Below are 10,900 nucleotides of genomic sequence, written 5' to 3'. Positions count from 1 at the left end.
GGGGACCTAGAAGCATGAGACCTTACTGCCCTGTGGCACCTTTTCCAGGCTTTTGAGCCTAGCTACTCCACCTTCCCTCCCTCCTTTTCTGGGAGCTCTGCACATCCTTCTAGAAAAGTCTACTCCTGCCGGTAAAATTGTGGGGAATTTTCTCCACAATTCCCTGGACCTCTCCTCCCACATAGAAGAGACAAGGTTCATTAGGAACCCCCTGTCCTAATAAAAAAAATGTACTTTCTTTCAAAGCATGTACCTCAATTGAAACAAACATTATTGTTTTTTAAATCTCATCTTCCACTGCAATAAATCCCCAGGGAGACTGACATGGTGGTTCAGCCTATGCTGTATTCCAGGGCCTGACTGGAGCTTGGTGCTAACAACCAGCACTTACGAGATGCCAAGTCCTATTCTAAGGGCTCACATAGTCAACTAAATTAACCCACACACTGACCCAAGGATAGAGACCCTGTTATTATCCCCTTTTACTAATGAGGAAACTGAGGCACAGAGAGGTGAAGTAGTATGCCTAAAGCCCTACAGCAGGTAAGTGATAGCGCTGGGATTTGAACCCAGGGAGACCTGGTCTGTGGGCAAGGATCTCAATGATGGCACGACACAGTCAATACCCACTGACCCTGAAAGTAGAGACCCCCTCGCCAACGCCCCCTATCCCCCACTCTAAGGTGTGTGCTAGGCACTGGGCTGGTGCTGGGGATGCAGGTCGGTGCATGCTCTACGTCACTGCTACTGACTAAGGGACTCTGGTCGCAGCCTGTTCCTCCAGGGTTCCTCTAGGGAGCTTCCTTCCTGGTCACCATTTCCTGTGGTGTTTGCCAAGTCCAGCGTCAGCAGTTTCTGCCTCACAGAAAAAAATATCACTGCCTTCCCTTTACCAAGAGTACCACTTCCAAAGGACCCGGGCAAAATGCTTAGGGTACATCTCACTCAATTCTCTCAATAATCCCATCATTCCTATTGGCACATAGGTACTATTATCACTGCATTTTGCAGAGGAGAAAAGAAAGGCTCCAGTAACAAGTAGGAGGTTGACTCACCCAGAAATTGCACACTGAGTCAGAGGCCGGGATTAGAACCCCAGCACTGTGTGATTCCAAAGCCCCAGGGCATTTCTGCAAGCCCGCTAAACACTCCCAGGCAAGAAAGTAAGTTTTAGAAGACAGATAGCCACCTGATCATTGGTTTGCTGCTGGCCCACACCAGAGTGATCGGCATAAAATCACAGGTCACGCTAATATCAGCCCCTCCAGTATTTGTCAGAAAGCAACATAAGAATTACTAACATTTTTCATGAGATTTTCTGTGTGCATGACCGATGGGTCCCCAAACGGAGTTGAGCAAGAGGACCGGGATGAGGGAATTGAGTCTTGGCTTTTAATCAAATGTTATTTACTATACAGTTCATTCATTTCCTCATCTGTAAAATGGGGTAGTTATAGTGACAACCGCATAGAGTTGCTGCAAGGGTCAAATGAGCTCAGACCAATTGCTCAAAACATGTAAGATACGATTTTTCTTGTGTCAGTGCCTCCCTAAAGGTCGAGCCAGGGCTATGAGCACCTCCTGGGCATTTGTCTTGAAATAGTCAGACCTGCCCTACTGGGCATCTGAAGGCAGAAGGTACCGATCTCTTCTGAGCCATTCCTCACAGAAACACATGGGAAACGGAGGGCTTATTTAGGGTCAGCTCCCACCCCGCCAGGTCTTGACCTACCAAACTGGCTTGTACATGAAATTCAGGATGAGAGGAACAGGCTCTTTTCAAAATATGCTCCATACTTCAGGGGAATAATCGATTGTGTCAAACCTGTGTCATTTAAGGATGTGGACAAAAGGGAATTGGATGAAAATGCAAAACGATTATGCCTGTGGACAGTAAACTTCCTGATGTGAAGAGACTGTGCCCATCCATCCATTTTTGGGTCCGTAGCGTGGAACCTAGCACACAGGAGGAGGAACATTGTTGTCCCCACGGCCAGTGTCCCTCCCTGCTTCCTAGCCGGGACTGAGGAGCTGATTCATTCCCCAGAGCCGAGCACAGGGCTTACTAACTAAACTGAGCCAATCAGGCATTCCTGTAAAAAAAAGAATCTATTTTCCTTCATAACATCCAATAGCCATCGGTGTTGAGGTTTCCAATGCCAAGTACCCTTTTTGCTTTAGCTAGTTTGGGTTGGATTTTCTGTCACCGGTGATGAGAAGAGCTCTCACTGGTCAAGTGCTCATTAAATATTTGCTGAATAAATGATTGAGCTCTTCTCTTACAAAGTCTTTATCTAGATTTCACTGAAGTAAACGTCACAGCAATGGGACTAGGCTATACATAAGATTCTTAGGTTTGCAAAGTGTCCTGTACTTGGCAAACCCTTGTGACATCACCTTAGCTCCACACAATTTATGATACTGGAGGTATCTCTGATACCAATAAGTGTTTTTAAAGAAAACTTGATAAATTCTACTGTAAGGTGAAAACTATCACATCAAATATAATTTTAATATATATGATTAAACAGTATAGTACCATAGAATTCATAATTTATGTATTAATTATACATTGAATTGATAATTTAATGTATATAATTTAATTAATAATATAATTTAAAGTAAAATTTTAAACTAACATACGCCAATAAAAAAACTCAACCAGTTTACTAAAACCCATCCATCTGAAGAAGAAACCTTTATAAACAGTGTAGGATAAGGAAATACTCAGTCGGTATCTCTTAGTTTAAGATAAAGAGGAAGTTCTGGGTCAATAAGACATTTTCATTTAAAAAATTTTGATGTTAATCACCCCCAAGAAACTCAGTCCAACACGTGTCCACCACCAGAAAGGCAAAAGACACCCAACCATTTTTTTGTGCAAATGTGACATATTTTTGCATACTTACACATACTTCACATCCTAAACTAAGGTTCCTTTCTGAAAGTGACATTTCTACGAATCGCTGAAGAAGTCCCCACCAGGGTGGATACTTGCATATGAGAATCCATCCTTCCAGACTGAAGGGCAGAACCCTCAGGTTCCTAAAGGCTTGCAACATCATGAGCTCTGAGCCCTGGCCAGGGCCTGGGACCTGTTCTGTCAGCTATAAAACTGTGAATTTCTTGTCCAAATCTATTAGATCCCAGCCAGGCCCAGTCTGGTGAGCAGGCCCTCTCGGTGATGAACACAGATCCACAGGCCAAGGTGAGCCTTGACCTACAGTGGCTCCTCCACCAGGCCCACCAGAGTGGGTAAATGAGTTTCTTGCAATTTGTCACAAAAGATTTTAAGCTCAAAACGTAGGTAGGGGAACAAAAATAAATGTGTATTTCTCCCTTTCAGAGACATGTTTTTCGAGGAGTATGTTGAGCTAAACTCTTAAGCACCAAGTTTAGCAAGTTCCATATTTATGGAAATGATCTTGCTCCCCTGTTATAAGGGGACAGACCCCACCTGACCTGGGAACACAAAAGTCATTCATTCAATGGGAAAATGACAAGACAACTCTCTGAAAGCAGGTATTTATGTGGAGGGGACCATCTCAGCATCTTCTGGAAGAAAACAACAGCCTGCCTTGGCATTTAATTGTCGGGGTTTCAAGAGAAGATTCTGTCTTTTGTCTTTCAGGCGAAATGACAGGCCTGTTTGGTAATTGTAAAGTTCCATTCCCCATGGATTGGTCTGATCATTATTTATTCCTTTGTTACAGAAAGACTTCCAGGTGGCAGAGGTTAACCGCAGATGCCACAGCCACTTGGTGCTGTGCCTGGCGGGCCATCCCAGCCGGGACGCTCAGGCAGCCCTCCCACAATGCCTGGTACACTGTGCTGAGGCCAAGCACACAGTGCCAGGCAGGGCCGTGACTGTGGCAGGTGGTCACTCTGCAAGAGGGCCTATTCTGGAAGTCATTCTGGAGGTCCGGAGGAGAAGCCACCCTCCAGCCCTTCCAGTGGTTGGTGAGCACCCAATTCCCTGCCCTAAGTCTCAAAACATCGGGGAAGTTCTCTGGCTGCTGAAGCTGAACACCAGCTGGCACCGGGACCCTCCTCTGGGCTGCCACCACACTTTGTGTTAAGGATCACCCGCCGTGAGGTTTTGCTTTCTCCTCGCTGCCAGCAGAGTGATCCCTGAGGGCAGGGGCCTCTTCCCAGCACCCAGCATGTGCCTGCACTGAGTAGGTGACCAGGGGGTATGTGCAACACGAACCAGACTCCCCTCAGGTGAGAACCAATTCTTTTTCACCCCCTCACTCATCATATTATTCAGAGTTCAGAGCAGGAACTAGGAAACAGCCTGGTGATTTCAAGCAAAAAGAGATGTGGTATGGGGCTTGGTGATTTCAAGCAAAAAGAGATGTGGTATGGGGCTTTACCCACGTAAGTAAGGATGGCTGAAGATTCTAGAGGCAAGGAGGCCACTGTTGCTACGGCTACCACTGTTGCTACCAGCACAACGCTAAGCTGGGGACTAGCAAGTGACACGAGTTGGCCTGCAGCGACAGTCTTGTCAGCCAGAGCAGCTGGTCTGCGCCAAGGCCACAGATAAAGGGTTACTGCCTCCCCTTTGGCCTCTCATCTCTCATGAGTGTCTCTCAGAATATAAATCACATCCAGAACCCTAGCTGCAAGGCCACCTGGGAAATGTAGTTCTTAGCCTTCTACCTCCTGTAATTCCTAGTGGAACAGAGAAGAGTGTGGGAATGGAGGCCAAATTCCAACAGACAACACCTAGCAGACACGCCTGGGCTATTATATCTGCACCTCCACGATGACATGTGCCCACTTCTGCCTTGCCCAGGGCCTGGGAGCGTGCTGGCTCCCAGCATTGAACGGAGGAGCTGTTTCTCCATTACCTTGGGTCCAAGGAGAACAAGGGCTCCACTGACATTTCTGGCCAATTTCTCCACCAATTTCTGTGGGTTCCCAGGGATGGGGATCCAGGAAAGGGGCTTCCTGGCTACTCTTAAAAACTGCCGGCAAACCACCACCACCGCAGGACCCTTACTCCCAGGAACTGAGAGGCCACGGTGAGGAGCCGCTGAACACCAGAGCCTGGGACCCGAACCACCTGAGCTCAGGGACCAGCAGCATCTTGGAAAGCAGAGGACTCTGGCCGCCAGGAGAGCAGCCCGGACCAGGCAGACGGAGGAGCCCTGGGGACCCTGCTGGCAAAGCCTGGCATGCCGAGAATGTGGGCCCCTGGGCAAGGCACATAAACCCAGGAATCCACAGGAAGAGAAGATATGGATTGGCCGGCCCTCCTTGGGTCTGCAGAAGACTCAGTGACTCCCAGATTCACCCAAAGGCCACGGAAGGGACACCAGTGTCTGAAAGGCAGGGCTCCATGGAAGGGCTGTGCACTACGGCAAGGGTCAGAGAACAAACCGGCTGCCTGACCGGCTGACACGGGGCTCCTCCCCCCTCGGGCTGTTCCCGCGCATCCTCATTCGTTGCCTCCTGAGCGGGTCAGGATGCATCTGGTTCCCTAGGCGACCTGCATCTGGCAGACCCGACCACCCAGTCAGAGTGCTCCAGCCTCCCAGCAGTCCTGGGTCTCATGGGCTTCCAGAGGCCTGGGGATGGGAGAGGCCTTGGTCAGCCGGGGAGCCCCCGAACCAGACTCTAACCACCCCCAGGTGGGGGCAGCAGACGCTGGCTCTCAGTCATCTCCCTGGCCTCACCCCCACCCTGAAGTCCTGAGCGGAGTTCCCGAGGCTCCATCCCTTTCCAGAAATGCAAGAAACTGACACCATAATGGGGGCGACAGAGACAGTAAGGGGGCGACTTTAACTTCAACCCTGTAGTAGCTTTTGATTTTGTCATTGTGAACTTGTTACCTGTTCAAAAATAATATACAGAACTGAAAAACTTGAAAAAAGGAGAAAAGAAATAGTCACTTTCCCACTCCCCTTCCATAGCTCAGGGGCACTAAGGGTCCTCCAGAAGCCCCGGCTGTTATACTCCTGTCCAGTGACTCCCTGCCTCCCCGGGGGGTGCAAAAGCGCTGTGGGTCCCGCCCTGGCCCTGGGGGCCACTCGAAAGGAGGCAGGTGATTCAAGCAGCGCCCATCAGGCTCTTGGTCTAGGACTTTTTTAAACCACAGCTAGCAGAGAGGGTCAGGCCTCATGTCTGGGTGAATGTTCAGTCAAAGCGGTGGCAGCCAGCGTGCCCGGGGCGTGGAGAAAGCCGGTCTGACCTGCAGAAAGAAGAGAAGAGACCCAGACAAGCCCCTGATGACATGGGGTCCAGTTGTCCCTTCCCATTCTGAAGTTTGGCTGTAGGAGCCAATAAACTCCCCCTTTGTCAGCCAAAACTGGTTTGAATCAGGTTTCTGGTGCTCACAGCCAGACAAATCCCAAGCAACTGGCCTTCCCTTCTGTAAAATAAAGGGGCAAGATGGGCTGGTCTGTGGGGGGCTTGGTGGCTCTGGCCATCTGTGGTCCCCAAACCCCTAACCCTGTGCCCTGCAGTGAGCCAGGGGCCGGCCTGGCTGTGGCTGCCCCCACTCAGGGACTGGGGGACCTCAGCATAGACCATTCCCCACAACATCAGGCAGGATGGCTTTGTCTTGGGACACGGCATTTAGAAGGTTGGGCCAGATGAAGAAAAGGCATTTGGCCACCTTCTGTGGCCCTGTTCTATATTATCTGCTCTGCTGCTGGGCCGGCCAGCTCGGGGGCAGTGGGCACACACCCACAGCCTCCTCCAGGGAGGGTTCGACTCATTCAGAGAGGGATGGCTCTGAGGCCATTCCTCTCCCATTCTCGGGATGACAGACCGAGGCCCAGGGAGATCCAGTATCATTTGCCTGAGGTCACATAGCTTGGGCAGGTGGAGTCAGGATTCAAACCCGTTTCTTTCAGAGGCCTCCACCTGGCCACACTGCAGGCTGTGCTTCTCTTCGGGGCTGCCCCTTGCGCCCTTCACAGTCTCTAGCCTGACCCACCTGGAGGAGAACAGAAAATCCAGTCCTCCAGGGGCTTGGCCACCAGGGGCCCCAAAGTGCTGGCTTGACGGCTGTTGGCAGGAGGTTTCAAGGGAAGAGCTCGTGCCCAGGTGGTGGACCACACACAGCACTGGGTGGCCTCGGGCAGGGGACCTCGGAGAACCACCATTTGTGTATCTTTAAAACAGGGATCAAATGCCTCCTTTGCCCCCCTCAGAGCCAGCCTCAGGCTGCTGCCCACCCCCTGCCCTTGTCAGGAATGTGTGCCCCTAGTGCGGAGAGCTGGCCTCCCACAGCCCTGGCCACAGCCCATGCCGAGGGCCTCCTCCTGGCACCAGCTGGGTCACTTCCATGAGGGGCCAGGGTGGCAAACGGAGATAACAGAGGAGGTCAAAGCTCAACCGTCCCCCGCCCCCAACCCCTGCCCTGATTTTTTAGTAACCAATTTTTTTTTTGTCTCTACCAAAAACCATCCCTCCAAACAAAAACCCACAGATTAATTGTAGACATTTAGAAAATGCATCTTATTCAATAGGCAGTTAATACTCATTCTTCAAGGAGTCCATATTTCTGAATTCATCTACGCTCCAAAATTTATTCATAACCCCAAAATCAGTCCTGGCAGCAAATTCCCTGTCATTTGTGAACATGCACAGAGCTGGGACAATTTTGGGTCTGACAAGGTGGCTCTCAGCTTTCTCATGTCAGGTCTCACACTGTGAACAAGGGTCCTTTTGGCAGTTTACGCAGGGCCCTGTTTTTCACATTTCTGTGCTTTTTTTGTGGGTGATTTGGCTGTTTGAAATGGCCCCCCAAGCCTGGTGCTGACATGCTGTCTAGTGTTCCGAAGGTCCAGAGGGCTCTGAGGCCTGATGGAGAAAATACACATGTCAGATGAGCTTTGCTCAGATGTCAGTGTGGTGGCCCCTGAGTTCGTGTTAAAAAATAAAATTCATTCAACTAAATTTGAAGCTCTAGTTGACTTTCTTAAGCGGTTCAGGAATTGGGCAGCATCTCCTGTAGCAAGCACAGAGATGCTCTGAGGATTGTACAGAAGGGAAGGGTTTTATGGATGGAGGGTGGTGGTGGAAAGAAGGGATTGTTTCAGGATCTTAGGGGGAAGGGAAGCCGTGTTCTAAGGCAGACTGCCCCATCTTCTTTTAGGGAAGATGGAGAGGACACATGTGACGAATTATCTTATTAACAATGTTGACTAGAAAATTCTTGATTGACTATATTTCTTGGGGAGGTTGACACTGTAATTGGGTGTTAAGTATTAGGCCCTGGTTTGGCGACGTGACCTAGCAGAAGTGACACCATGTTAGTCCTGTGTCTTCATTTTTAACAGTGTTAATGAACCAACACTATCTATTAAATAAACTGTCTTTAGGTAGGAACATGCATAACATAAGGTTACGTGCATGTTCCGTGTTGGAACCTGGAGAAGCGTGGTGAGATCCAGGGCTGACCTGGGTGGAGGGCGAGTGAGGAAGAGCGGGGCTAGCGAGGCCGTTTCTTTAGGCACCTCTGGATTGCTGTGAGAGGTGTGGGTCGCTTTGGCAACATTTTTGAAAGTTTCAGACAACAAAGATCAGGAACTGCTGCCTGCTGGGGGCCAGGCTTTCTAGACAGCACCACTCTGTGGGTGCTGCTGGAATTAGTTATGCTCCATGACTGTCACACTGAGCTCTCAAGGTGACCCCAGCCCTCACCCCCAGGAATGCACCTGCACCCCCTGGGGGCATCTCACAGGGGCTCAAGGGCAAGCTGCACAGTTTGTGGGCCCACCCACGGAGGCCTGTCTGAATACCAGCAGCTGCCTCCCCCGCCCATGCCCACCCAAGCGATGGGCTTGGCCCCTGGGAAAGGAGGGCCATCTTTCCCAGCACCCCAGGGAACTGTGGAAGGTGGTCACAGTGAGTGGTCAAGGCCAGGTTCTTACTGCTGTGTGACCTTTGATGAGTCCCTTAGCCTCTCTAGGCCTCAGTTTCTTCGTCTGTAAGATGGGGATACCAGCAGTACCTATACATCAAAATCAATGCAAAATGCTTGGCAAATACCTGGCCCCTTGTAAGGCCCCTAATAAAGGTTGTTGTTATTATTGTTATAGCAGAATCTATAAACTTTCAGGAGGTTTCAGTTATATTGAGATTTATAAGAAATATATTTGTTCTGAGTCTCCAGGCTCACAGAGCTCAAGCCCCTAGGAAGTTCCCGAGGGATCAGAGCACTGGGAGCATCTTTTGTTATGATATTTGGTCTCTTGTCCTCAGTTCCAGAAATCACCTCCGAGCCATAAAGGTGAAATGGGCGTCTTGTTATTCATGACCAGCCCTTTTACCCCCGCAGCTGGGTTTATGCTAATAAGGCGACTTTTGGAAAGCACTTAAGGATGGGCTGGTTGCCAAGGGAACCAGTCAGGAAGAGAGGGATGGAACTTTGAGTCACAGCCCCTGATTTCCAGGCAGGGGAGAGGGGCTAGAAGATGAATCAATTACCAATGGCCAATGATTTAATCAATCGTGCCTATGTAATGAAGCCTCCGTAGAAAATTAAATAATAAAAACCCAGAAGGAGGGGGTTCAGAGAGCTGTAAGGTTGGAGAACCAGACCATTTCCATGTGCCACTGTGCCAGGCCCCAAACTCCATGAGGACAGAGGCTATTTTGTTCAGGACCCCACCTGATGCATCTCTTCATCTGGCTATTGGGTCAGTATTCTTTAATAGCCTTTGAAATAAACCGGTAATCTAGTGAGTTCTGTGAGCTGCACTTGAGAATTAATTGAACCCGAGGAGGGGGTCACGGGAACCTCTGACTTACAGCCAGCCTGTCGGGGGCACAGGGGATAACCTGGCCTTGCACTTGACAGCGCACCCACACCCTGTCTTTCTCAGCTGACACTACAGAGGGTTTTCTGTGGCCACACACACCTCTTGACACGGCCATGTCCGTGACTACCTGGACACTGGCTGTTTTCCATTGGTCTCTTGCCTCACGTGGCCTTCCTCACATCCGATGGTTAGCATGGCTCTGTGGGTGCTGCCGAGGTGATTAGGGGACTGGGAGCCACCCCTGTGGCCCAGAAGGGTGGCATCGCAGTGTTTGGATTTAGCTGAGACACCAACCCCCCGCAAGACGCCACCTATGCAGGTTGCTGAGAATACGACCCTGGTTTAGGCCACAAAATCCCTGCTGGTCTAGAACCAGCCTGTTTCAGAACAAAGAGGCTTTGGACAGATGAAAATCAGCCTTTGGGGGGATGGGCCTTAGGACCCCCTCTGGTTGGAGTGTAATGATGCCCACTGCAGGCCCTGGCTGGCTTCAGAGCAGGGATAGGACAGGAGACGTGCAAAAGAAGAGAGCTCCCCTCCGCAGCCGGCCTGGAATCGGGGCCTGTGCCAGCCTGGAGCTGAGCCAGTTTGCAGGTTGGATGTAGGACTTGATGGCTAGAAGGAGCCAGTGGCAGATTCCTGAGCATGTGTGAGGTGCAGACAGGCGTGCATGGATCAGGATGTGACCACCGGTCCTCAGGGAGTGAGGGCCACACCAGGCTTCAGGAACCGGTGGTGGCAGGGACTAGGGGTCAGGTGAGCTGGTGACCGAGTGAGACCTGTGGGCCTGGGCCCTCGGGACATGGATGGGGATGGTTTTACATTGCGATAATCTCTGTGTCCCACACCCACACCGGCCACGGCAGGCTGGAGTTCACCAGCCAAGACGGGAAGTGGGGCTGGGATGTAGCCCATCTGTTAGGGGCTGAGCTGTGTCCCCACCAAATTCATATATTAAAGTCCTAACACCCAGCACCTCAGAATGCGACTGTATTTGGAAACAGGGTCTTTAAAGAGGTAATTAAGTTAAAAATGGAGTCCTTAGGGGAGCCTAATCCATTCTGACCCGGGTCCTTCCTTATAAGAGGAGATTAAGACACAGACACACACAGAGGAAA

Source organism: Manis javanica, chromosome 18 (genome assembly GCF_040802235.1).
Source record: "Manis javanica isolate MJ-LG chromosome 18, MJ_LKY, whole genome shotgun sequence".
Lineage (NCBI taxonomy): Eukaryota > Metazoa > Chordata > Mammalia > Pholidota > Manidae > Manis > Manis javanica.
Note: the sequence above shows the minus strand (reverse complement) of the source record.